The sequence below is a fragment of the Cupressus sempervirens genome, chromosome 3 (assembly GCF_028749045.1).
Source record: "Cupressus sempervirens isolate cs-2001-9-10 chromosome 3, ASM2874904v1, whole genome shotgun sequence".
NCBI lineage: Eukaryota > Viridiplantae > Streptophyta > Pinopsida > Cupressales > Cupressaceae > Cupressus > Cupressus sempervirens.
In genome coordinates this window covers 712,099,823-712,126,666 of record NC_143120.1, presented here as the reverse complement: position 1 = coordinate 712,126,666, position 26,844 = coordinate 712,099,823, and the positions used below count along the sequence as shown (strand labels likewise).

The window sequence follows — 26,844 nt, the reverse complement described above, 5'->3', positions numbered from 1 at the left end:
GAGATCGAGCACCCTAGCCCCCAACAATGATTCACCATGTCAAAGATATAAAAACAATCTTTAAGCATATTATAAATATGTTTGGTAGAAGTCGAGTTAAAATTAGAATCATCTTTACACTTGATCAATTGCATTAATTGATCAACATTCATAGTATGACCTGGGAAAGAGTTTCCCATGGCTTCAACAATGATACAATAAGTTTTCTTCTGAGTATTAGGAATGTGATATTTAGCATAATTTTTTTCCCAATACCCTTTAACCTATTGTCAACCATAATATCTTTAAATTGATACCATATTTGTACCAATTCTTAGTAGAAAAAATTTAGGTTAGTGCTAGAGGTTTACCATTAGCTTCTATTCCCCACCAAATGGATCTATCTAAATCAAAGTATGTAGGAGAACCCCCACTTACACCCTTGCTTAGGATAAGATTTCTAACTTGAGTCCATGGCTACAAAATGGATTGAAAGATGTTGGAATAAAAAATAGACAACTGAAAGTTACCAAACACCTTGTTACATAGAGGAACATTAGTCTAGCTTTTGCCTTTTTTAATTCTTAATCTAGAGATGTTTTTTATGATCAAAACCTTTCAAGGTTCCTCCCTTGAAAGGGCTTGAATAATCCACTTAGAGGAAAATGCCATTCCTTGAGCTTTCAAAATTTTAATGCCTAGACCACCATTTTCCTTAGGTAAACAACACCGCTCCCATTTGGCACAATGTCTCTTTTTATTCCCTATCCCATCAGACCACAAGAAGTCTCTCATAATCCTTTCCAAGATAGCAATTTGATAATTAGCAAACAACCGTGCATAAGAGAAATAGATATGATGAGAAAACAAAACTTTTTGAACCACTTGCACTCGGCCAACCAAGGAAAGGAGATGAGTTTGCCACTTTGCCACTTTAAGTACTTATTTTCAATTTTGGAAAAGAGCCTATTCCACATATCTTTAAGAGATGGATCAATGGAGAATGACCTAATCCCAAATATCTAACATTGTCATTTGGTCTTGACCATTACCACAATTTGTTCACAATCCACTTGGGGGGGAGGGAGACCACCCAATGATAGAGGACTTATGTGAAGCTACTTTATCCCCAGACCATACAAAAGAAATTAAGCTTGTGGTACATATTATCAAAACTGCCTTCCTCAAATTCAATAAACAAAGTAGTGTCATCTGCAAACTGAGCATTAAGAAAAATCTCCTTATTAGGAAGAGTGATTCCTCTAACTGGAGGCTCTGATTGTGAGGACCTGAGAATATAATATAGGGAATCAACTGCAATAACAAAGAAAGGAGCAATTAGGAAACCCTTCCTAATAAATCTTTGGATAATAATACTATGAGTGAACTCACCATTTACATCAATGATAGTAGAAGAATACTTAAGAAGAATGTCAATCTATCTGCAAAAATAGGGGGGGAAACCAAAAGCATGTATTAGACCAAGCTCCCCAACATAATGCAAACACCTAGATGATATATAATCTATAATAGACATGGAATTTTAAGCAAGCATAAGGTTGTAATTCACAATATGAATCTCCTAAAAAAGAGAATTCCCTTTTGTAAACAAACAAATCCATACAATAAATGGAATTATATTATAAAAGACTATGTCAATAAGGGGAAGAAATGGGTCCTTGTGATAGGAGAATGAAACATTACTCCTCCACCCCCCCCTCCAAAATGCGGAGGCAAGGAACACAAAATATTATTATGATGCATACAAATTATGATTGCACCTAAAACTACACTACCCATAAATGATAATGTGTCCCCAAAGTATAGGCTAGTAATGTTCATAGTGAGAGGAAACATAATAGATACTTTGATGCTATTTAGAACGACCATGAAAAAAGTGGCATTCATAGTTATGCATCAATTGAATTATACCACAACCATTTAATTCTTAAATTTTATGCATCAAATAATAACACTCATTACTCTTATGACCAAAAATTTGATGATACATACAAATGAAAGAGTTATTTTCACATATTTCCTATTTTTTCATTTGTTTCTTAAATGAAGATTAATTAAGTCTCAATTGAAAAAATCAAACAAAATATTCTCTTTTTGTGATGAGAAATTAGGAGATGAATATATAGATTGACTGGACATATTAGGTTTGGAATCAAAGGCTTTTTGGAAAAGTGTGATTTAGATTTCTCATTGGTTTCTATGCTTTGTTGTAAAACATCCTATATCACGTCTTCTAGGTGGAATTGTATTGAAATTTAAAAAGGTCCATTCAATATCTATATATATGTTAGAATAATGTGTCTAGTTTTCAAATTTAAGGATTTTGTTTTTATTATAGAAGGTAGTTGTAAAATTTGAAGCTCGTTAATCATCACCTTGGAGAGTTGATGACATGTCAGATTATATTGGAGCATAATTGAAGAAAGAGGAGGGGATTGAATAGTTTTCAGTTGATGAGGATTCTTATGTGCTAAGGTTTCATTCGTAGAAAGGAAAGAATCAATGACATTGTACTCTTGAGGATTTTTGTTATATGTGTATGGTATTGCCTGATAATCAAGTTGTGTGGAATGTTTTAGAATAATCATTGTTTTGTTTTGAGAGGTATATATAATGGTATTTAATTTACCAGGTTTTTAATTTTCAAGATTCATTTATAAAAGAGAGAGCATCAAAGATATCACCATCTACTTCTTAGGTACTTTCATGAAAAATGTTAGGAAAGAAAAAAATACAACTCATTAATTCTCTATCTCTAGAGGGAAGATAATTGAAATGGATAGTCGGGTAAGTGTTTTTAAGGTAATTGACAACCAAATCACCCTCTTCTACCAAAAATTCATCTTCATGCATAAAAATACTCTTATGGGAGGGGTGTATATCAAGTGAATAATCAACATTATGGTTCATCCCAAAGAGGGGGATCATTGAGAAGAGTGTTAAAAGTATATTTTTGCATCAATGTGTCCTTATGAGGGAGAGAAGCTTTAAGAGAGAAATCATTAACTGGTCCATAAATGGGATTTTTTGTAAGCCCTAAATCCTTCTATCACATTAGTCAACTTTCATGAAGAAGAGGACAAGAGAAAAATAATTTGTTTATATAGATATAAGATTCAATGGATGTGCCTACTAAATATGCTAATTAAAATGGACATCTCACATATATATGTCACATTCTAAATTTAGTATATAAATCTCATATTCTACTTCTAAGAAATGTATTTATTCTAAATGTAACCCTTATTTCACTAACATTGATAGAAAGTTGTAATTTTGCATTCATATCTTTCTTGATAGGCAAATTTATTGAATACAATTCTTAGTCATTGTAATTTAAAACTTGCATTATAATTTTTAACATTCAACTTGATATATGATGCTGTCACATCATTATGGAGAAATGATTTCCATACAATTTATTCTTATCATTTCTTTCACACTTCGACATCATCTAAATAGTTGTGTTGGGACTTATAATTTCCCTTTCATGAACAAGATAGATTTTTAAAAAAAATTGGTATTCAAGTCACGTTTATAACTTATACCAATATGAGCATAATTCTACTTCAAACACTCCTACACTACATAGAAATCTCATACTTCCCTTAACCATGTCCCTTATTCTAGTGTAACACTTAACCACCTATTAACCCTAACAATAACACTACGTGCCATATAAATGAAATTTCAAACCTTAGATCCTAACTCTTAACCCGATCTATATATGTAATTGTACAAATTATTTAGTAAATTATATACTTAACCTTAACCCTATCTATAACAATACTACTGAATATAAATAATATTATATTAGAGGGAAGGAGGGAGAGAGCGGGGGGGGGGGGGGAGAATATTAATAATATTATATTAGAGAGAGAGAGAGAGAGAGAGAGAGAGAGAGAGAGAGAGAGAGAGAGAGAGAGATTGGGGGGAGATAAAGAGAGAGAGAGAGAGATATTAGGGGGTGCATTTAGAGATAAAGAAGGGAGAGAGGGATTGGGAGTGTATCTAGAGATTAGGAGATATATATGAGGAGGTGTGACTAGAGAGAAGGAAGAGAGACATGTAGATTAGGGGGTGTATCTAGAGAGTGAAGAGGGATAGAGAGATATTAAGGGGCGTATCTAGAGAGAGATTAGGAATTTGAGAGAGAGAGAGAGAGTAGGGAGTCTCTCTTATACTATTAAAATATATATAGTCTATAACCCTAACCCTAACCCTTTTGCCATCTATAATCCTGATTATAATCATAAAAATTTACATGTTTGACCCTTATTATAATTATAACCCTAACCCTAACCCTAATCCTAATCATAGTTATAATTATAACCCTAAACCAACTTCTAAATGTAACCCTTTCCCTAATGATGTTTCCTAAGCCTTAAATCTAATCGTAAGTTACTCGGTAGTATAGGTCCTAACCCTAACCCTAACTCTAATCCTAATCCTAACAGTTCCTTAAACCCTAATCATAACTCTAACTTAACCCTAATCCTAAACATAAACAAAACCCTTATCCTAAGCCTAACCCAAACCCAAACCATAACTCTAATTGTAACCATAGTTATACTCCTACCCATTACATTGCCCATTACCTTTGCAAGTCTTATAGAAAGCTTAACTATAACAATGCATATCATCTAAAACCCTAACCCTAACCCTAATTGTAATCACATATTAAAATCTAAGCCTAACCTTAACTCTAACCCTAACCGTAAGCCCAACCCTAACTCTAATTGTAACCATAGTTGTACTCCTATCCATTACATTACCCATTACCTTTGCAAGTCTTATAGAAAGGTTAACTATAGTTTGATACATATAATCTAAAACCCTAACCCTAACCCTACTGCTATTTGTAACCTCTATTATTATATTGAACAACTACATGTTTGTTCCTTACTCTAAATATAATCGTAACCATAACCCTAACCATAATCTTAAAAATCTACATGTTTGAACCTTACTCTAATTATAATGTTTAACCCAGGTTACCCTGATTATAACCCTAAACACAACCCTTACTCAAACCCTAATTGTAACAAATAACCCTATCCCTAACCCCAACCCCAACCCCACGTTAACCCTAACCCTAACTATAACCATAGTTGTACTCCTATCCATTACATTACCCATTACCTTTTAAGTCTTATAGAAAACTTAACTATAACAATGCATATATTATAAAACCCTAACCCTAATTCTAACAAATTTTATAAGGGAATTAAAAAAATTATTTTATTCTAACATAATTCCCCAAAAAGCCCTCATATGACTAAATTTATTTTAACACTAATTTTATAAATATGTTTTGTTAAAAATTATTTGTTGCCTACAAGGAAGAGGACATGTTTCAGCACGATCAAAATCTTTACCAATCGAATAATCGTTTAGCCTCCTCCACATAGAACCCTCACATAAATGTTTCATCCAACAGGGTTTTGAGGTTGAACAAGGGATATGCAGAGTTATCTTGATTGTTGCTCTACCACTTCTCCAAATCCAGAGGAAAATTAGAAAATAAAAGTTGGCTATTGCAATTGCAATGCTAAGGAAGGCCACAAACCATCCTGTTGTCATATTTTCCGTTTTGAATTTCACATCGTGCACTTCAAAATTTTTACCATGTCTAGTAATGGAAAATTTCATTCTCACATCAATCAAGAGAACATACCGAATTCTAGAAAAAAATTGAGAGGAAGAAATAAGTATTCCAATTCAAATTTTTGAAAACCAAAATTCCCAGAGAATCATGAGTTAAAAGAACACAGTGAATTCATAACGAGACGAAACTTCAAAAACAATTCAAATTTAAGGATCACAAGTGAATTCCATGTAAACATAAAACTTTTAAAACAATTCAAATTTGAATGATCACAAGAGAACTGTAGTAACTCCATGGTGCGGTTATTGAGCTGTCTGTAAACACCCACCTCCATGTATTATCATCACAGAGTTCAAATTTTGGAGAAGCATCTGTTCTTCCTGTCACAAATACATGATTCTCCAATTCAATGGCACTAACCCAGTTAAGATATGGAGGAACATGGCGTGCTTCTATCCACACCTTCCTTGAACAATCAAATTCCATTACTTTATTATGCTCTGCAAATGAATATATACGCCCTGATTCAACCACACAAGACAATGGAGAATATCTCAGCAACTCAAAATCATACAACACATCCCACTGTTGAGTCACCGGATTGAATCGATTAGTCCTGTAAAAACTCTTTGCCCAAACACTCACAACATGAAACATCCCATCAATATAATAACCTCTTGCCCAACCTATCTTTTCTTCCATTTTTGGAAGAAGCTCCCATTTATCTTCAGATACGTCATAAACTGCCGCTTCTTGACATTCTCCAGCAATGTAAACAAGTCCTTGAGGGGATGAACAACAAGCAATTTGGTGTCCAAATGTATCAACGGGAACCTCTGCTCCCTTTTTCCATGTGTGTGACATGAAATCAAATACCATGGTAGCCTTTGTAGGTTTAATTTCATAGTTGAGACCCATAACAATCAATTTTTTACCAACACACAAGCAGTGAGAATAGTCTGTGAACTGAAATTTAGTGGGCATAGATGGGCTTTTGGCCACTGAGTTGTAGAGTGGATCATAGAATGCAATTCTATTACACTCACCAGATTGGTCCAGAAAACAAACAAGGTTTTCACATGATCCTAATCTGACTCTTTCTTTGTACACTTCACCACATTCTATAATGGCTTTCCACTTTGTTGATACAGACCTGAGCTTACTGTAAAATATATAAGGGATCCTCAGAACAAATTCCCTGACTAAGTCTTCTGGTAGTAATTGAAATGGATCCATACTCATAGAATGACAGATGCAATTTAAAAAGAGGACAAACCACTTTGTTGCAAAGTTCTAAAATTCACCAGAAGTCTTCTCACGTTCATAAAATTCAGCACAATCTAACAAAAATAAAATTCACCACAAGCAAAGCTAATCTAGGTGATGCTCATAGGGGTGAAGCACCGGGACTGAATTCCTCACGTTGCAGCTTGTGACGGTCGGGAAATTTAGTTCGCGGCCGCGATTTCCCACCTCCGTATGCCGATCCCATCATTTGACAGAATACAGTTTGGTAGGTCTTGACTGATGTTCGTATCGGTTTGCGTGACCTCGAAGGTGATATATTTATACAGAAGGGCAGTATTGAATTCATCCCAAATAGCATTAAGCATTTTAGCCCACTACCTTTTATTTTTGGTAACCACTTTCTCTGTGTATTTTTTGAAATAACGTTTTTCCCGGCATTGTGCATTGGTTGGCGTTGACGGCAAAACCACTGCGAATTCATCCCAAATAGCATTAAGCATTTTAGCCCACTATCTTTTATTTTTGGTAACCACTTTCTCTGTGTATTTTTTGAAATAACGTTTTTCTCGGCATTGTGCATTGGTTGGCGTTGACTGCCAGGCACCGCCACATTGTAACCGTTCCATAAAATGGAAACTTTGACAGGCATTGATTTATTCCATTTCTGCAGGCCAAACATGTGGAATGTGGATCATTTAATTCAAACCACAATCATTATATGTCGGTGAAACGTATGCGTTTCAAATAATGAAACTCTGCTTTGCCGTTTGAAAAATGGAAAGTCTTTTGCATGGATCACTCTGCTTTGCCGTTTGACTTTTGCATGGACTTTACTTGTAACGCTAGAGTCGATAGTCCATGCAAAAGTCAAACGGCCCACGGTCACTCTGCTTTGCCGTTTGACTTGTTGCTTCGTCCAGCAGAAGAATGCGAGGATTTTTCAGTAGAGCTCTTGCTATAGCTATTCTTTGCTTCTGCCCGCCTGACAATTGCATTCCATGCATTCCCAAATTGGGCGAGAGCTTCTTTGCTTCTGCCCGCCTGACAATTGCATGGAATTTTTTCAATTTTTTCAATTTTCAAATGGGAACGAGAGTTTTGCAACAGTGAGAGTTTTTTCGGTATTCGAAAACTTTCATTTGGATTAGAACTTTCAAAGACGGATTACGTTGAAAGTAGGGTTCTCTAATATGTTGTGGCCCATCCTCCATAAACCTTTATTCGCTTTAAAAAATAAAATAAATAAAAGATAAATTCTTATCTAAAATTTTATATAAATAATTTTATTTTTAGTTTTTGGTGGCATAAATGTTTTAGAAGTTCGAGAAGGTCAAAAGTTTGTTTTTTATTTTGCATGGAATGCAATAGCCAACTTTTATTTTTTATTTTTCCTCTGGATTTGGAGAAGTGGTAGAGCAACAATCAAGATAACTCTGCATATCCCCTGTTCAGCCTCAAAACCCTGTTGGATGAAACATTTATGTGAGGGTTCTATGTGGAGGAGGCTAAACGATTATTCGATTGGTAAAGATTTTGATCGTGCTGAAACATGTCCTCTTCCTTGTAGGCAGCGAATAATTTTTAACAAAACATATTTATAAAATTAGTGTTAAAATAAATTTAGTCATATGAGGGCTTTTTGGGGAATTATGTTAGAATAAAATAATTTTTTTAATTCCCTTATAAAATTTGTTAGAATTAGGGTTAGGGTTTTATAATATATGTATTGTTATAGTTAAGTTTTCTATAAGACTTAAAAGGTATTGGGTAATGTAATGGATAGGAGTACAACTATGGTTATAGTTAGGGTTAGGGTTAAGGTGGGGTTGGGGTTGGGGTTAGGGATAGGGTTATTTGTTACAATTAGGGTTTGAGTAAGGGTTGTGTTTAGGGTTATAATCAGGGTAACCTAGGTTAAACATTATAATTAGAGTAAGGTTCAAAAATGTAGGTTTTTAAGATTATGGTTAGGGTTATGGTTATGATTATATTTAGAGTAAGGACCAAACATGTAGTTGTTTAATATAATAATAGAGGTTACAAATAGCAGTAGGGTTAGGGTTAGGGTTTTAGATTATATGTATCAAACTATAGTTAACCTTTCTATAAGACTTGCAAAGGTAATGGGTAATGTAATGGATAGGAGTACAACTATGGTTACAATTAGAGTTAGGGTTGGGCTTAGGGTTAGGGTTAGAGTTAAGGTTAGGCTTAGGTTTTAATATGTGATTGCAATTAGGGTTAGGGTTAGGGTTTTAGATGATATGCATTGTTATAGTTAAGCTTTCTATAAGACTTGCAAAGGTAATGGGCAATGTAATGGGTAGGAGTATAACTATGGTTACAATTAAAGTTATGGTTTGGGTTTGGGTTAGGCTTAGGCTAAGGGTTATGTTTATGTTTAGGATTAGGCTTAAGTTAGAGTTATGATTAGGGTTTAAGGAACTGCTAGGATTAGGATTAGAGTTAGGGTTAGGGTTAGGACCTATACTACCGAGTAACTTACAATTAGATTTAAGGCTTAGGAAACATCATTAGGGAAAGGGTTACATTTAGAAGTTGGTTTAGGGTTTAATTATAACTATGATTAGGATTAGGGTTAGGGTTAGGGTTATAATTATAATAAGGGTCAAACATGTAAATTTTTACGATTATAATCAGGATTATAGATGGAAAAAGGGTTAGGGTTAGGGTTATAGACTATATATATTTTAATAGTATGAGAGAGACTCCCTACTCTCTCTCTCTCTCAAATTCCTAATCTCTCTCTAGATACGCCCCTTAATATCTCTCTATCCCTCTTCACTCTCTAGATACACCCCCTAATCTACATGTCTCTCTTCCTTCTCTCTAGTCACACCTCCTCATATATATCTCCTAATCTCTAGATACAGTCCCAATCCCTCTCTCCCTTCTTTATCTCTAAATGCACCCCCTAATATCTCTCTCTCTCTCTCTCTCTCTCTCTCTCTCTCTCTCTCTCTCTCTCTCTCTCTCCCTCCATCCCTCCCTCTAATATAATATTATTTCTATTATCCCTCCCCCTGCTGCTCCCTCCCTCCTTCCCTCTAATATAATATTATTTATATTCAGTAGTATTGTTATAGATAGGGTTAAGGTTACGTATATAATTTACTAAATAATTTGTACAATTACATATATAGATTGGGTTAAGAGTTAGCATCTAAGGTTTGAAATTTCATTTATATGGCACGTAGTGTTATTGTTAGGATTAATAGGTGGCTAAGTGTTACACTAGAATAAGGGACATGGTTAAGGGAAGTATGAGATTTCTATGTAGTGTAGGAGTGTTTGAAGTAGAATTATGCTCATATTGGTATAAGTTATAAATGTGACTTGAATACCAATTTTTTAAAAAATTCTATCTTGTTCATGAAAGAGAAATTATAAGTCCCAACACAACTATTTAGATGATGTCGAAGTGTGAAAGAAATGATAAGAATAAATTGTATGGAAATCATTTCTCCATAATTACGTGACAGCATCATATATCAAGTTGAATGTTAAAAATTATAATGCAAGTTTTAAATTACAATGACTAAGAATTGTATTCAATAAATTTGCCTATCAAGAAGGATATGAATGCAAAATTGCAACTTTCTATCAATGTTAGTGAAATAAGGGTTACATTTAGAATAAATACATTTCTTAGAATTAGAATATGAGATTTATATACTAAATTTAGAATGTGACATATATATGTGAGATGTCCATTTTAATTAGCATATTTAGTAGGCACATCGATTGAATCTTATATCTATATAAACAAATTATTTTTCTCTTGTCCTCTTCTTCATGAAAGTTGACTAATGTGATAGAAGGATTTAGGGCTTACAAAAAATCCCATTTATGGACCAGTTAATGATTTCTCTCTTAAAGCTTCTCTCCCTCATAAGGACACATCGATGCAAAAATGATCCCCCTCTTTGGGATGAACCATAATGTTGATTATTCACTTGATATACACCCCTCCCATAAGAGTATTTTTATGCATGAAGATGAATTTTTGGTAGAAGAGGGTGATTTGGTTGTCAATTACCTTAAAAACACTTACCCGACTATCCATTTCAATTATCTTCCCTCTAGAGATAGAGAATTAATGAGTTGTATTTTTTTCTTTCCTAACATTTTTCATGAAAGTACCTAAGAAGTAGATGGTGATATCTTTGATGCTCTCTCTTTTATAAATGAATCTTGAAAATTAAAAACCTAGTAAATTAAATACCATTATATATACCTCTCAAAACAAAACAATGATTATTCTAAAACATTACACACAACTTGATTATCAGGCAATACCATACACATATAACAACAATCCTCAAGAGGACAATGTCATTGATGCTTTCCTTTCTACGAATTAAACCTTAGCACATAAGAATCCTCATCAACTGAAAACTATTCAATCCCCTCCTCTTTCTTCAATTATGCTCCAATATAATCTGACATGTCATCAACTCTCCAAGGTGATGATTAAGGAGCTTCAAATTTTACAACTACCTTCTATAATAAAAAAAAAATCCTTAAATTTGAAAACTAGACACATTATTCTAACATATATATAGATATTGAATGGACCTTTTTAAATTTCAATACAATTCCACCTAGAAGACGTGATATAGGATGTTTTACAACAAAGCATAGAAACCAATGAGAAATCTAAATCACACTTTTCCAAAAAGCCTTTGATTTCAAACCTAATATGTCCAGTCAATCTATATATTCATCTCCTAATTTCTCATCACAACAAGAGAATATTTTGTTTGATTTTTTCAATTGAGACTTAATTAATCTTCATTTAAGAAAGAAATGAAAAATTAGGAAATATGTGAAAATAACTCTTTCATTTGTATGTATCATCAAACTTTTGTGAAAATAACTCTTTCATTTGTATGTATCATCAAACTTTTGGTCATAAGAGTAATGAGTGTTATTATTTGATGCATAAAATTTAAGAATTAAATGATTGTGGTATAATTCAATTGATGCATAACTATGAATGCCACTTTTTTCATGGTCGTTCTAAATAGCATCAAAGTATCTATTATGTTTCCTCTCACTATGAACATTACTAGCCTATACTTTGGGGACACATTATCATTTATGGGTAGTGTAGTTTTAGGTGCAATCATAATTTGTATGCATCATAATAATATTTTGTGTTCCTCGCCTCTACATTTTGGAGGGGGGGGGGGGGGGGGGCATGGAGGAGTAATGTTTCATTCTCCTATCACAAGGACCCATTTATTCCCCTTATTGACATAGTCTTTTATAATATAATTCCATTTATTGTATGGATTTGTTTGTTTACAAAAGGGCATTCTCTTTTTTAGGAGATTCATATTGTGAATTACCACCTTATGCTTGCTTAAAATTCCATGTCTACTATAGATTATATATCATCTAGGTGTTTGCATTATGTTGGGGAGCTTGGTGGAATACATGCTTTTGGTTTCCCTCCCTATTTTTGCAGATAGATTGACATTCTTCTTAAGTATTCTTCTACTATCATTGATGTAAATGGTGAGTTCACTCATAGTATTATTATCCAAAGATTTATTAGGAAGGGTTTCCTAATTGCTCCTTTGTTTGTTATTGCAGTTGATTCCCTGTATTATATTCTCAGGTCCTCACAATCAGAGCCTCCAATTAGAGGAATCACTCTTCCTAATAAGGAGATTTTTCTTAATGCTCAGTTTGCAGATGACACTACTTTGTTTATTGAATTTGAGGAAGACAGTTTTGATAATATGAACCACAAGCTTAATTTCTTTTGTATGGTCTAGGGATAAAGTAGCTTCACATAAGTCCTCTATCATTGGGTGGTCTCCCTCCCCCCAAAGTGGATTGTGAACAAATTGTGGTAATGGTCAAGACCAAATGACAATGTTAGATATTTGGGATTAGGTCATTCTCCATTGATCCATCTCTTAAAGATATGTGGAATAGGCTCTTTTCCAAAATTGAAAATAAGTACTTAAAGTGGCAAAGTGGCAAACTCATCTCCTTTCCTTGGTTGGCCGAGTGCAAGTGGTTCAAAAAGTTTTGTTTTCTCATCATATCTATTTCTCTTATGCACGGTTGTTTGCTAATTATCAAATTGCTATCTTGGAAAGGATTATGAGAGACTTCTTGTGGTCTGATGGGATAGGGAATAAAAAGAGACATTGTGCCAAATGGGAGCGGTGTTGTTTACCTAAGGAAAGTGGTGGTCTAGGCATTAAAATTTTGAAAGCTCAAGGAATGGCATTGGCCTCTAAGTGGATTATTCAAGCCCTTTCAAGGGAGGAACCTTGAAAGGTTTTGATCATAAAAAACATCTCTAGATTAAGAATTAAAAAAGGCAAAAGCTAGACTAATGTTCCTCTATGTAACAAGGTGTTTGGTAACTTTCAGTTGTCTATTTTTTATTCCAACATCTTGTTGGGTGATGCGAAACGCTCCCCTGCCCACAGGTGGTTAATTATGTGGTGTTCCATGTTCACTAACAGTCATGGTTTTTGGTGCAACGGCAAATGGGCCCTACACATCTTTCAATCCATTTGGTAGGCATGGACTCAAGTTAGAAATCTTATCCTAAGCAAGGGTGTAAGTGGGGGTTCTCTTACATACTTTGTTTTAGATAGATCCATTTGGTGGGGAATAGAAGCTAATGGTAAACCTCTAGCACTAACCTAAATTTTTTCTACTAAGAATTGGTACAAATATGGTATCAATTTAAAGATATTATGGTTGACAATAGGTTAAAGGGTATTGGGAAAAAAATTATGCTAAATATCACATTCCTAATACTCAGAAGAAAACTTATTGTATCATTGCTAAAGCCATGGGAAACTCTTTCCCAGGTCATACTATGAATGTTGATCAATTAATGCAATTGATCAAGTGTAAAGATGATTCTAATTTTAACTCGACTTCTACCAAACATATTTATAATATGCTTAAAGATTGTTTTTATATCTTTGACATGGTGAATCATTGTTGGGGGGGCTAGGGTGCTCGATCTCTAGGTCGCAGTATATCTTTAATTTCTTTTAGCAATCTACTTATGAACCAAAAGATTCTTGCTTTAGATGGTTATTACTTTTAAGAAAGCTTTTTGTTGGTAATACTCTACCTCATAATTTAGGCAGTTCTATTGTTTGTGGTGTGAGCTTTGTTCCTGAATCTTATGAACACCTATTTTATGAAAGTATCTATGCCAGTGGTGTCTGGTCCATTTTATTTGGGTCACCTATTGTATGGAACTATAGACCTAGTCTTTCATGGAGTGAAGTTTTAGTTGGCTTTGTGGAGTCTCTTGATTTTAAAGCTAACACTTTTTGGTTTGTTTTAACCTGTGATATTTTATGGTTTCTTTGAAAGGAGAGGATTGGAGAGATTTTTCAAAAGAGAAGGAGGTAGCTTACTGGTTTTGGATGTAAACTCATTCATTTTTATATTATATCATAGGTTGTCATGGCTATAAAAATCTCTAGAGGAAATTCATGGTGTTGATGTGGGAGGGACGAATCATGATTCACAAGGAAGATGTGGTTTCATGCCACTAATTTTATATTCACAAAGATATGATTGGAAAAAGAGAAATTGACATTTTGAACCAATTCATCAAGAAGTTGAGCATTGAAGATAGATATGGTGATGCAAACAGAATGCACCATGACCAAGCATTACTAGGACATAGAGATTAGTAAGATGGATAGGTCACTGCTAGATTTGTGGAAGGATATCTCTTCCATGTTATTTTGTTTCCATGAAACTTTTTGTATTAACAGATATTACAAACTATAGGTTACTCAAAAATGTAAATGTATATGCTTAATATTTAGCTATTCAGATGCTACCTAAATATCTTCTGAGTTGCTTTTGATATTGTTTACTAGTCTTGTAGCTCAAAACTCTTATATTTCACTGATGTAACCCAATTTTATTCACTATGTTAATACAAAGATAAATATAATATAATCTATTATAATGATAACGATTAGTTATTTTTAAGTAACAACGTTGTATGCAATTTTTTTTTTGTGATATTTACATAATATATTAATTTTTTTCTAAATTTTAGAATTCATTTGGTGACCAACTTTAATAAATGCATTAGATTAACAATTAAAAAGTTCTCCTAATTTCAGTGTCATTCTGATCTATTTTTATCATAGATAGTGTTTGTCTCATATTAAAATTGTAGCTAAGTGTGGTAATATTACATAATTAGAATCGAAAAAAGGAAATGAGTGTATTTCTTTAAAAAAATAAAAAAGGTATGCATAATTCAATCACAAGTATTTATTAAGTTTTTATTATGAGAATTTGAACTTTCTATTAAAAATATAAAAATTGAATCTAATAAAATCTCGCATTCAAAATAATAATTTGATTTTTTTGTTCTTATGACATTGTACACTTAGTCCTTATTTTTCAAAATGAAATTGAAAATTTTCTTCTTCTTATGATAGAGCACTTAACACTTATTCTCACTAGTATCTCCTTTCATTTTAAGTAAATATGTATTTATTGAAAACAAGTTTTGATATATTCTCTCTAAACTTGACATCTTATTTTTCATGTCTCATTACCTCGTTTGGAAATAAGCTTCTCGAAGTCAAAGCAATATGGTACTATACTTGATATTGAAGTAGATATCTATAATAGCATTCAAGAAAACTCTTATCACATCTTTCACAATACAAATAAAAAAAATTAACATAGATTTTATCACAATGAAATAAGATTTATGAGATCTATTGAGTTTTTGACATGTATGTAGAGACCCAAAATACTTACCCTACACATCATCATCAAAGGGATGTAGTACAATTATTAACTTGTGAATGGATAATAAAGGCTAATCTAAAGAGTCAAACACAAAGAAATGCAATAGTTATTCTAATTATAATCATATAAAATATCTTAAATATTAGATAGAATATTTATGATTTAATGAAAGATTATAAAACACTTTAAAAGCCTAATTTATAATTTAAAAATAAGTTACAACCTTTAAATACCAAAATAAGAATGGCATGACCTAAAATAACATCCAAGTGATCCACCACATAATCTAAGTAACAGTTCCAAGCTTTTATGCTTGCAACAATCAACTGATAGGTTTTTACTAATATTTTTCAAAACTATAATTTAATGTGCATAAATTAAATTAAAATTAATTTTTAATTTAAGTAAAATAAAATTTAATTCATTCAATAAACTAAATAAATATTATTTATTTATTCAATTTATCATATACTAATAAATTATCATCTAAAAAACACGTATAAAATGAATAGTAAAAAATAAACTAAAATAATTATAAAAGCTAAAACCTAAAATAAATTTAAAGTTTGTTGACTTAAGTATATAAATAAAAAAAAATCATTTAAAAAATCTCCATCAAAAAAAATTATTATGAAAAATTAATATGAGAAATATAAAAATATATTGAAAAATAGCAACTCCTCCCACAAAATATTCTTAGCTAAACTAATTTAAAAAGTATATTAAATTAATTTAAAATCTAAAATTTCAACCAATTTTAAAAATAAAAATTTAAATAAATGGGAGAAAAATGTGAGTTAAAAGTAGATATAACAACTAATTATGTTTCTAAATAAATAAGAATAAAGAGAGAGTTAAAATTAGAGATAAATTATAAATTATAAATTAAATAAAATCTCATCTCAATAAATTAAATTATGAATAATTTCTAAATAAAATAAAATAATAATAATTTTTTAAAAATAAAATCAATAATAACTTATTAAGTTAAATAAATAAATTTATAAATAATAGCAAATTAAGCTAAATAAATAAGAAATGAATAATAGTTAACAATATAGATGATAATTATTTAAATTAAATAAATAGATAAAAAAAGAGTCAAAAGAATTAAGAGTAGTTGGAAAATTATTAACTATTAACGAACTAGCAATTCAAAAAATTTAGTGATTGCAAGCAAATATTTTTCATATTCACACAATACACAATCAATAATTCATTTTAACATTGCTAATTAGTGAGAAAATTAGTTTTTCCCTTCCCAAAAATCTCATGTATATAGAGCTTAGGTGTAAGTTGAAAAGGCAAAATTACAAATACCGAAGTTAGACCTTGGAGACTACTGTTATTTCCACCTCGCTACGAAGATATAAACACAAAAATAAATCTATTGTGAAATATTTTTGGACAACGCCTTATCAACATGAAGTTGTTTACTTGTACACCAAATAAATGCATTCTCGTAGAATGCAAAGATTGCAAATTTAGTACAAATTGAATTTGTTCAAAAGATATTAGCAGCTTCCAAAAATATACAAATGACTTGGGCAGATTAAAGTCCAAACCTCCCTTCAAAGAATTTCCAAAAATGTTTATTCTGTAAGTTCATTTGGACTTTAATCTGCCTAGTGAAGAACATAGTTTTTAATCAAAAAATAATGGAGTTTTTCCTTTTGTTAAGTGTTGATGTTACAAACATATAGTAGAAATCAATTCAAGATGTAGGGAAGCAAAGGTGCACGAATCACTTCCTACACTAATCTTGAAAGGAGGATTACCCAAATTCATCTAACTATTGCAGAGATCTTAGGAAATGCATAATGATATAATCAAAATAACAATGAACACATAACACAATGATTATCGTGGGGCTTTCAAGAGAAAACCCCCACCCTCCAAAACCCGCACAATGTATTCTCAAATCAAGAAGATTACAATACACTTGTAATGCAAGTTCTTACTGTTGGATACAATTGTTCAATTGTGTGTTGTCTTTGATGTTACACAAATTTCATGTCAGTTATCAGATACAGTCTACCAAGCTCAAATGGTCAGCAAAGTGAATTACAAAGTCTACCAAGCGTTACACTATGGAGTCAGTTTCTACACTATGGAGTCAGTTTCTACCGAGCTCACTCGGGCACTGAAGGAATTTATAGCAGAAGACAGTTTCTACCAAGCTCACAAGGTCAGTGAAGGAAATTTAGTTCTTACTGAGTTCACTCGATCTCCAAAGGTTATTTTGCAGAGTTTGCAGTGTTTACTGAGCTTCACTTGGTTAACACTGGAAGTCATTTTTGGAGCAGTGTTTACCGAGATGGGTCGGCCAATGAAGGATTTCATTGTTTTGGGAAATAAAGTTTAATTGTTTCATGTAATGTTTGTAGCCAATTAATGTATGGTTTATTGGTAATTGTAACTTGTAAATGAGTCGACTTCACAATCTGTAATGTATAAATAAAATTTCAAGTTGTGATTTCAAATGTATGGATGAATGAATGAGCGAGTATGCAATTGAGTTAATTGTGTGAAGAGGAAGGTGTGAGTGAATTTGTAAGAAGGATCAAATATCCTTGAGGAGCAACAAAGTTGTATTCGATCCGAGAGGATCTAGTGAAGCAAAGCAGAAATCTGTATCAGCAAAGTTTAGTTGCATCTCATTCAGGTCACTTATTGTTACTTTCTCACCATTGTAGCAGTAATTCCTAAATCTCTTAATAGAGTTGGTCTAAGAGACATTTTTAAAATCCTCTAACAAGGTGGATAGTTCTATTGAATTGTTCTAAAGTCTTCTAGCAAGGCCACTCCTAACAGGGTGATTAAATCCTCTAACTAGGTCACACCTAATAGTGTGTTTTGTAACCTTTAACAAGGTTGGCTCCTAACAGGGCTCACTTCAAAAGAGTGAAAATTGGTAGCTAGTTACTTGGTGGTTTTTTCCAAGTTAAATTTGGTGTCTCTTGTGTTCATGTTATTTTCCTTTGCATGCATGTTAATAGTTGTGAATGCTTAAAGATCAGTAACAAGTTAATCTACCAAGTTACAACATTTTTCTATGTGGCTATCGAGTGATAGAAGTAACTAGTTATTTAAGACATCTAAGGGATTTGTGTATTTTTTTTTGTGGTAACTAATTCACAACCCCCCTCCCCCCCCCTTAGTTACTCCATCTATAATTCCAACAATTGGTATCAGAGCTTTTGGTGCTCGCAAGAAAGATTTCAAGGATCTAAGCTAAAGATCAAGATGTCTTACAAGAGGGAAATTCTAAGGCTTAACAGGGATAACTTTTTAGCATGGCAAGGTCTCATGAGACTCCATCTAGCTTCCATTGGAGACACAGGATTGAAATATTTGGATGAAGCATATGTAACTCCTTTTGGAACATTATCTATAAATGACATTGCTGAGAAGAAGATTCATAACACCATGATGATAGACATTGCATTTTCCCTAAGCTATGAAGAATTTGATGATGTCAAGGACTGCAAAACTGTCTTTGAAATATGGAACAAATTGAAAGATATCTATGGAGGAGATGACAATGTGAGAAGAGCCAAAGCAAAAAGTTTAAGAGGATAATTTGATTAGATAAGGATGAGAGAAGATGAAAATATTGCAAAACATGTTGGAAGAGTCAAAGCAAGTGTTAGTGCAATCAAAGCTTCTGGAGGAGATATCAAGGAGGAAACAGTTATAAGTAAAGTTCTTAGAACATTACTCCCTATTTATGCAATTAGAGTTTCTGCAATTCAAGAAAGAAGATGTGAAGCAAATCATAAGATAAATTTAGAGGCCATAGTTGGAAGATTGACTACATTTGAGCTAGATAACTATGATAATTATGTTCTAGCTACCAAGAACATTGAATTAGCATTTGAAGACAAGCTTTCACTTAAGGAGAAAGGCAAGAAGATAAAGGATTCTTAGTCAGAAAGTGAACGTAGTTGACATGATCAAGCAAGAATTGGTGAGAGGCTCACTACACCATCAACATTGTCTTACATTCTATTTTTATCTCTTTGTAGTTTTTTGGTTGGAGGTGATTAGAGAGCTTAAAATCAAGTTGATATCCACTAATTGAGCAGTGTAAGTCCCTTTCTGATAACCACAACTATATGTGATTCATAAGGAACCTTGAGGTTGTTCCATTTGATCACACAATCTATTTACATTGTTTAGCATATGAGAATCCTTATTCAAGAGAGTTGTAAATTTGATATTTCATCTTGGAATGTTAAATATTTGATTTTGTATGTTGTGGTGGAACAAAACTCAGATCAACATGTCTTGACCCTATTTCGAAGCAAGCTAGTAGGAAGAAGATCCAACTACACCCAAAAGCTGCCAAGCACAAACTAACTAGACAATAACCAAAATGCATGAAACAAATGAATACCCAAGGATCCATCTTAAACAATGCCGGCCACAATCATACTCGACCTCGCACCCAAATCATCTATATTGTGGATTCATAAATTGCATGTCCTACTTGGTTTGAGTGAGCTATATATTTTATGGGGATATTAGAAACTTATTTTATAGGTAGTGCATGAATCATCTATATTTTCTATCAGATAGAAGGGGAAGCAATTGTCCCAACCCTATTAAAAAGCAAGCTAGTAGGTAGACACGAATACAATGTCATCCTAGAAGGAAGAAGGCTTGACTCTAGCCAAGCTACCAACCATTAACTAACAAGACTACAATCAAAATGTATGACACAAAAAAGTGCCCAAGGATCCAGCCTAAACAATACCAGCCACAATTATATTCAATCTCACACCCAAATTATCTATCTTGGGGATTCATGGTTTTCATAGAAATTTCAAAATCTCACACCATATAGAAGATATAAAGAGAGGTGACATAAATGATGAATGCATAAGTATAAACGGCATACACATGATCCTTGGAATGTAATATAACATTTTTAAAAAGTCTGACTTCTCTGGATTCTTGAGCTTAAGAGATATGCCACTTGTCATATTCTTTAGCATTTACCTCAGAGCACTACAATGATTTTGAGGAGATTTAGGTTTTAGACGTCGTGCCTACTTTGGAGATTGAAAAGATAAGGATCAATCTCGTCAACGAGATCCAGGACCCATTTTTCGCAGTGGTGTTGAATGCACACAAACATCAGTTTCATCTCCATCTTCATCCTCCGAGTCTGCACTAATCCAATTGCTTGGATTAGGTTGAGAAGGTCTCTGATAAATCATTGGATTAACATTCACCACTCCACCTGTCAAATAGAAATGCAGATATAAAACATAAGGAACTCCATTATATTGCTCAAAGAACCACATATTCATAGAAATAGATAAATTGAGGCAATAATCAGCCTTTAATGTGAAGGAAGGTGTATAGAGACCAGAACTACAACAAAACTACTTATTATACGCATCATACCCTGGCACATAATATTTATTTTGCCTCAAAGTAAATATAAAAATAAAACTAAAGATTACCCATAAATAGAATTGTACATTGAAAGAAGCCAGGAAACATATGCCTAAAGCCATAATACCTTCTTGTGGGTGCATATCATGTCTCTGAGTTATACTTCCCCTTCCACCAGAAGACAAAACTGGACTAGAGGATTTGTGTATTATTGATTAAAGAAAAACCATACTGAATAGAGACAAGGGTAAATTTGAAAAGCTGCAAACAGAAATGATTTTAAACCCACAACATTGCAGCTAGGAGAAAGACATGATCATGAAATATATGCATGCATTATGAAGGGACTAGAAACAGACTCACTTCCCTCTTGGCCATTCTGTGCAACTAGAACCAGGGGATAAATTAATTTAGGAACAGTTAGAATACCCTAGCATCCTAAAAAGTGAAATCCTGAAGACCAAATAAAAAATAAGATGCAACACATCCCGCTGCCCCTGTATGATTCCTCATTTATATTGCTCTCTTTACCATGAAATGTACATTGATTGGAGGAGAAAAACCGGAATAATGGTGAGAAAAATATCTAAAGAATTGTTAGTTTTACTTTTGACAATAATTTCTGGCAAGTCCCTATTTCACATGGAAGGGGCATAACTAAAAAAAAAAAAAGCATCCTTTACAAACCCTTCCGGAATAGGATGGACCAACAAAAATTCCACTACATCCCCTAAGGAAATGTGGAAATGTGTCCCACACTATCTAGACACTGACATGCATACACTTGAAACAAGTGAATTTACGAGATACTGATACCCTCCAGTGCAATCCTACTTGTGCATTGGGTGGCAGTAATAGTTAGTTACACCTATTAGATTCAAGAGTGGCCATGAACCAATCATAGAATTTTCATGGACGATGCCATTTATTTTCAATGTTTCTACAAGAACTAGGGATAGCATATCAGTTTCCAGATTTCAGGGATGGTGGAGAGATGCTATCAAATTAATAATTTAAAAAAATACCAAGATAACTTAAATGAAAAGGACCCTGAAGTTTGAAAATATGAAAATTCAAATATGTACTAAAAAAATAAACATGAATCGGTCTAAATCATATTTAATTATCACATAGGTAAGTTTAACTCATAACATTACATTTGTTCAGTCTTGAAGACACACTAAAAGCATTAATCAAATAAATTAAGTTCAAAAGAGTCAATGTATTTTCTCCAAAATGCATAGGATAAAGATCTCTTTGACACTTGTAGCTTTCCATGCTTAGCAGTTTAATGTTGACTTAACCTGCATCTTGAACAAGGGTCTGAGCTGGGATTAAAATAAACCTTTGACCATCAATAAGCTAACAAGTTTTCTTTCCATTCAAAGGATTCCAAACCATAATTAATGGTTGTGTTTTGCAAATTTAAGTTTAATCCTTGCTACTAACCAGCAATGCCCTTGTATCTAACTTTTGCCAAATTGATGCCAGAAAATTCATGTTTAAATTGTTCAGTAGATTTGTTTTTTAATTTAATAGACTATATTTTAGGGTGTTGTTGGGGGATGCCTCACATCCCTTGGATGTCCCTCAGGCTATCAGTGCATCGCTAGGCATTTCCCCACAAGGCGGGGAACATCTTATTCCCTTCCCATCGCCACAAGAATACTTAGCTAGGGACATATCCCTGTGAACCGTTAATTAATATTAAGTGTCTGCAATCTGCTGAAATACAACAAGCATTAAAGAATGACTACATTACATGAGCAATGCTATTTGATTTTTACTGCCTTCACTGTGTTCAAAAGAAAGATTAACAGAAGTCAAGTCATTTCATATAAAATAGGACTGCATCACATCTCTGATAATACAAAATATTCAATAATATCATCAGTTACAAATTAGTAAATTACTATGGGTTCAGATTAATAAACTCCATGATCAAAATGGATTTAAACGAGTCATGAAATTTGTCCCGCTTCACATTTAGCCTGCCAATTCATAACATCAAAATTAGGTCTTAGCTATACCTATGTAAATAGGCCAAAAACCATAAATGAACAATCAGAAATTAAGAGGGATGCCTTTCTGCAAGGTTTTCTACTCATATATTAAGGATTCAAATTTAAGGATCGCAAGTGAATTCCATGTAAACATAAAACTTTTTAAAAAATTCAAATTTGAATGATCACAAGAGAACTGTAGTAACTCCATGGTGTGGTTATTGAGCTGTCTGTAAACACCCACCTCCATGTATTATCATCACAGAGTTCAAATTTTGGAGAAGCATCTGTTCTTCCTATCACAAATAGATGATTCTCCACTAACCCAGTTAAGATATGGAGGAACATGGCGTGCTTCTATCCACACCTTCCTTGAACAATCAAATTCCAATACTTTATTATGCTCTGCAAATGAATATATATTCCCTGATTCAACCACACAAGACAATGGAGAATATCTCAGCAACTCAAAATCATACAACACATCCCACTGTTGAGTCACTGGATTGAATCGATCAGTCCTGTAAAAACTCTTTGCCCAAACACTCACAACATGAAACATCCCATCAATATAATAACCTCTCGCCCAACCTATCTTTTCTTCCATTTTTGGAAGAAGCTCCTATTTATCTTCAGATACTTCATAAACTGCCGCTTCTTGACATTCTCCAGCAAAATAAACAAGTCCTTCAAGGGATGAAAAACAAGAAATTTGGTGTCCAAATGTATGAATGGGAACCTTTGCTCCCTTTTTCCATGTGTGTGACATGAAATCAAATACCATGGTAGCCTTTGTAGGTTTAATTTCATAGTTGAGACCCATAAAAATCAATTTTTTACCAACACACAAGCAGTGAGAGTAGTCTGTGAACTGAAATTTAGTGGGCATAGATGGGATTTTGGCCACTGAGTTGTAGAGTGGATCATAGAATGCAATTCTATTACACTCACCAGATTGGTCTAGAAAACAAACAAGGTTTTCACATGATCCTAATCTGACTCTTTCTTTGTACACTTCACCACATTCTATAATGGCTTTCCACTTTGTTGATATGGACCTGAGCTTACTATAAAATATATAAGGGATCCTCAAAACAAATTCCTTGACTAAGTCTTCTGGTAGTAATTGAAATGGATCCATACTCATAGAATGACAGATGCAATTTAAAAAGAGGACAAACCACTTTGTTGCAAAGTTCTAAAATTCTCTAGAAGTCTTCTCACATTCATAAAATTCAGCACAATCTAACAAAAATAAAATTCACCACAAGCATAGCTTTATAGGGACTTTTGTTTTGCTTTAAAAATAAAAGCTCAAGGCACTCTATTTTTCTTTTTTAAGGAACTTATAATTAGTCTGAATTCCTCACGCTGCAGCTTGTGACGGTCAGGAAATTTAGTTCGCGGCCCCGATTTCCCACCTCCGTATGCCGACCCCATCATTTGACAGAATACAGTTTGGTAGGTCTTGACTGATGGTTGTATCAGTTTGCGTGACCTCGAAGGTGATAAGCACAGAAGGGTAGTATTGAATTCATCCCAAATAGCATTAAGCATTTTAGCCCACTATCTTTTATTTTTGGTAACCACTTTCTCTATGTATTTTTTGAAATAACGTTTTTCTCGGCATTGTGCATTGGTTGGCGTTGACGGCAAAACCACTGCCAGGCAGCACCACATTGTAACCGTTCCATAAAAATCAAAACTTTGATAGGCATTGATTTATTCCATTTCTGCAGGCCAAACATGTGGAATGTGGATCATTTAATTCAAACCACAATCAGATTGTTTTGCAAGCAACCATAAGAACAAATGCATTCGAGGGAATCCAAAGCCATGGTTCCCGCGTCCAATTGCGAATTTGACTTGGCTACAACAATTTCAGAAGTGATTATTGTGGGAATTGGAAAGTGTCATCAGGATGTGGGCGACATCAAAATCGTTGGGAGAAAGGGAAGTGTTTAGAGAGAAATGCGGAAATGTGGAAATGCAGAAGAGTAGTGATTCAACATGAAGCCATCTCTCATGAGAATAAATGGAACACTTAGCACTCATTGGATCTAGGTGATGCTCACAGGGGTGAAGCACCGAGACTTCAATTCGATCTCTTGCCCTTCCCCTTCTTCCATTGCAATCAGTTCTCCATCTCCCCAAATTTAAACTAGTATTCTTCTGGTTACGAGTGACTATAATTTGCTTCTAATGATTGCTAGGGTGTGTGTGTGTGTGTATTGCATTAGGTTGGCACATTGGTTTTCTATGTACATGCCTTGGTAATTGGATCGAGGCCATGATTCTTTGTGATCATGGGCTATATTGAAGGTAGCCATTTTTTTAGTGCCATTTGAGGCACTCTAAGTTCCTCTGGCTGCATTGTGGTGGGTCCCATGAAGGAGAAAACTTAGTCCCCATTGGCATGGTGGATGCTGACTTTGGTTTTTAGATACACATTGATATTGGCAAATGATCACAATAGTCTATTGACCTACCATGAGGGTGGAATGTTAGCTACCAAATTGAGTACATTCTTGCTTGTTAGGAATCACCAGATACTACAAAGGCATTGTGGAATAAACGAAAAGACATTTACCATGAGCAAGCATTATAATAAATGGTGAATAATAATAATTGGTGAAGTAAGCACAACCTTATTCCTATTGAATAATAAACATTATTTGAGAAGAATCAATTTTTCAATGTCAATAAATTTGATAAAATAAAAATGGTTTTCCACTATATGGTTGTTCTTTAAGGGTTGTTTGTAGTTGTATTTGGTAGTTTGATTGTTGCCATTTTATTTCTAATTTTGTTTTGCATTATGCAATATTATTGATGTTGAGGTTATAATTAAAATAATAAAACAATAATCTGTTTCTTGATATAGATTAAAGTATTATTTATTACTATTGTGTTAGTTTCTAGATTATTACAACCAAAAGTGTGGAATTGCTTATACATAGTAGTATTAGTATTGGAAAATAATCATTTTGAGTTGACCTATATGATTCTATAAATCTACTTTGAAAAATTATGATTTAAAATTCATATATAATTCAAATTCATTTTTGGTTTGGATTTTCTATATTTTTTACCATCAATATTATACATCATCCATCATCGAGTGCTTGGGGAGAAGAGACCATCAAAGCAAACAAGAGAGGCTACATTTTTTTCTTCTCTTCACTTTTTCGCATGTGGTCTCTTCTCTCCATCTATTTCTATATCATTTGATTGATTTTGGTTTGCATCTTAAGTCATAAAAAGGTCATAAAAATGAATGTCATCTATACTTTAAAACAAATCTAATAAGCTAATACTTTGCATGCTACTATTATTCCAACATACTTAGTACAACAACAATTTTAGGAAATACAATTTTTTAAAACCATGATCTTTCATTAAAATGTTACAATAATTAATTGTTGATCACTGAATTTTACAAGAAGTTTCTTCTGCAATTAGTAAATTTTTTTATTCTTAACTGCATTTAAAATATTTAGAACTAACAAATATACACTATCGGCTATACACTTGTACCTTTTCGGTACAAACACTAGTTTTTAAGACTCGTAGATAAGAGAATGTCATATTATAATTCTATTTTCACCTATTTTTAGCGGGCTGTTATTATTGAAACTAACGTTATTCTGCATGTAAACAGTTTGTCAGTTTCATTAATACATTGTCCCTCGAAACATAATGATTAAATTTTTATTAGAGAATAACAATTAAACTATTAACTAATCTACTAAATCAATGACTCGGTTATAAATAATTACA

The 26,844-nt window shown here is 33.1% G+C and overlaps 1 long non-coding RNA gene across 1 annotated transcript; it reads right to left on the bottom strand.

Annotated features, from left to right (window-relative positions):
* Positions 1-20,520: 20,520 nt before the first annotated feature.
* On the bottom strand, positions 20,521-21,602 carry LOC149568746 (uncharacterized). The gene is made up of 2 exons (XR_016361701.1): positions 21,189-21,602; positions 20,521-20,903 (listed from the first exon to the last, which is right to left on the bottom strand). It is a non-coding gene; the product is annotated as an uncharacterized LOC149568746 (long non-coding RNA).
* Positions 21,603-26,844: the final 5,242 nt, after the last annotated feature.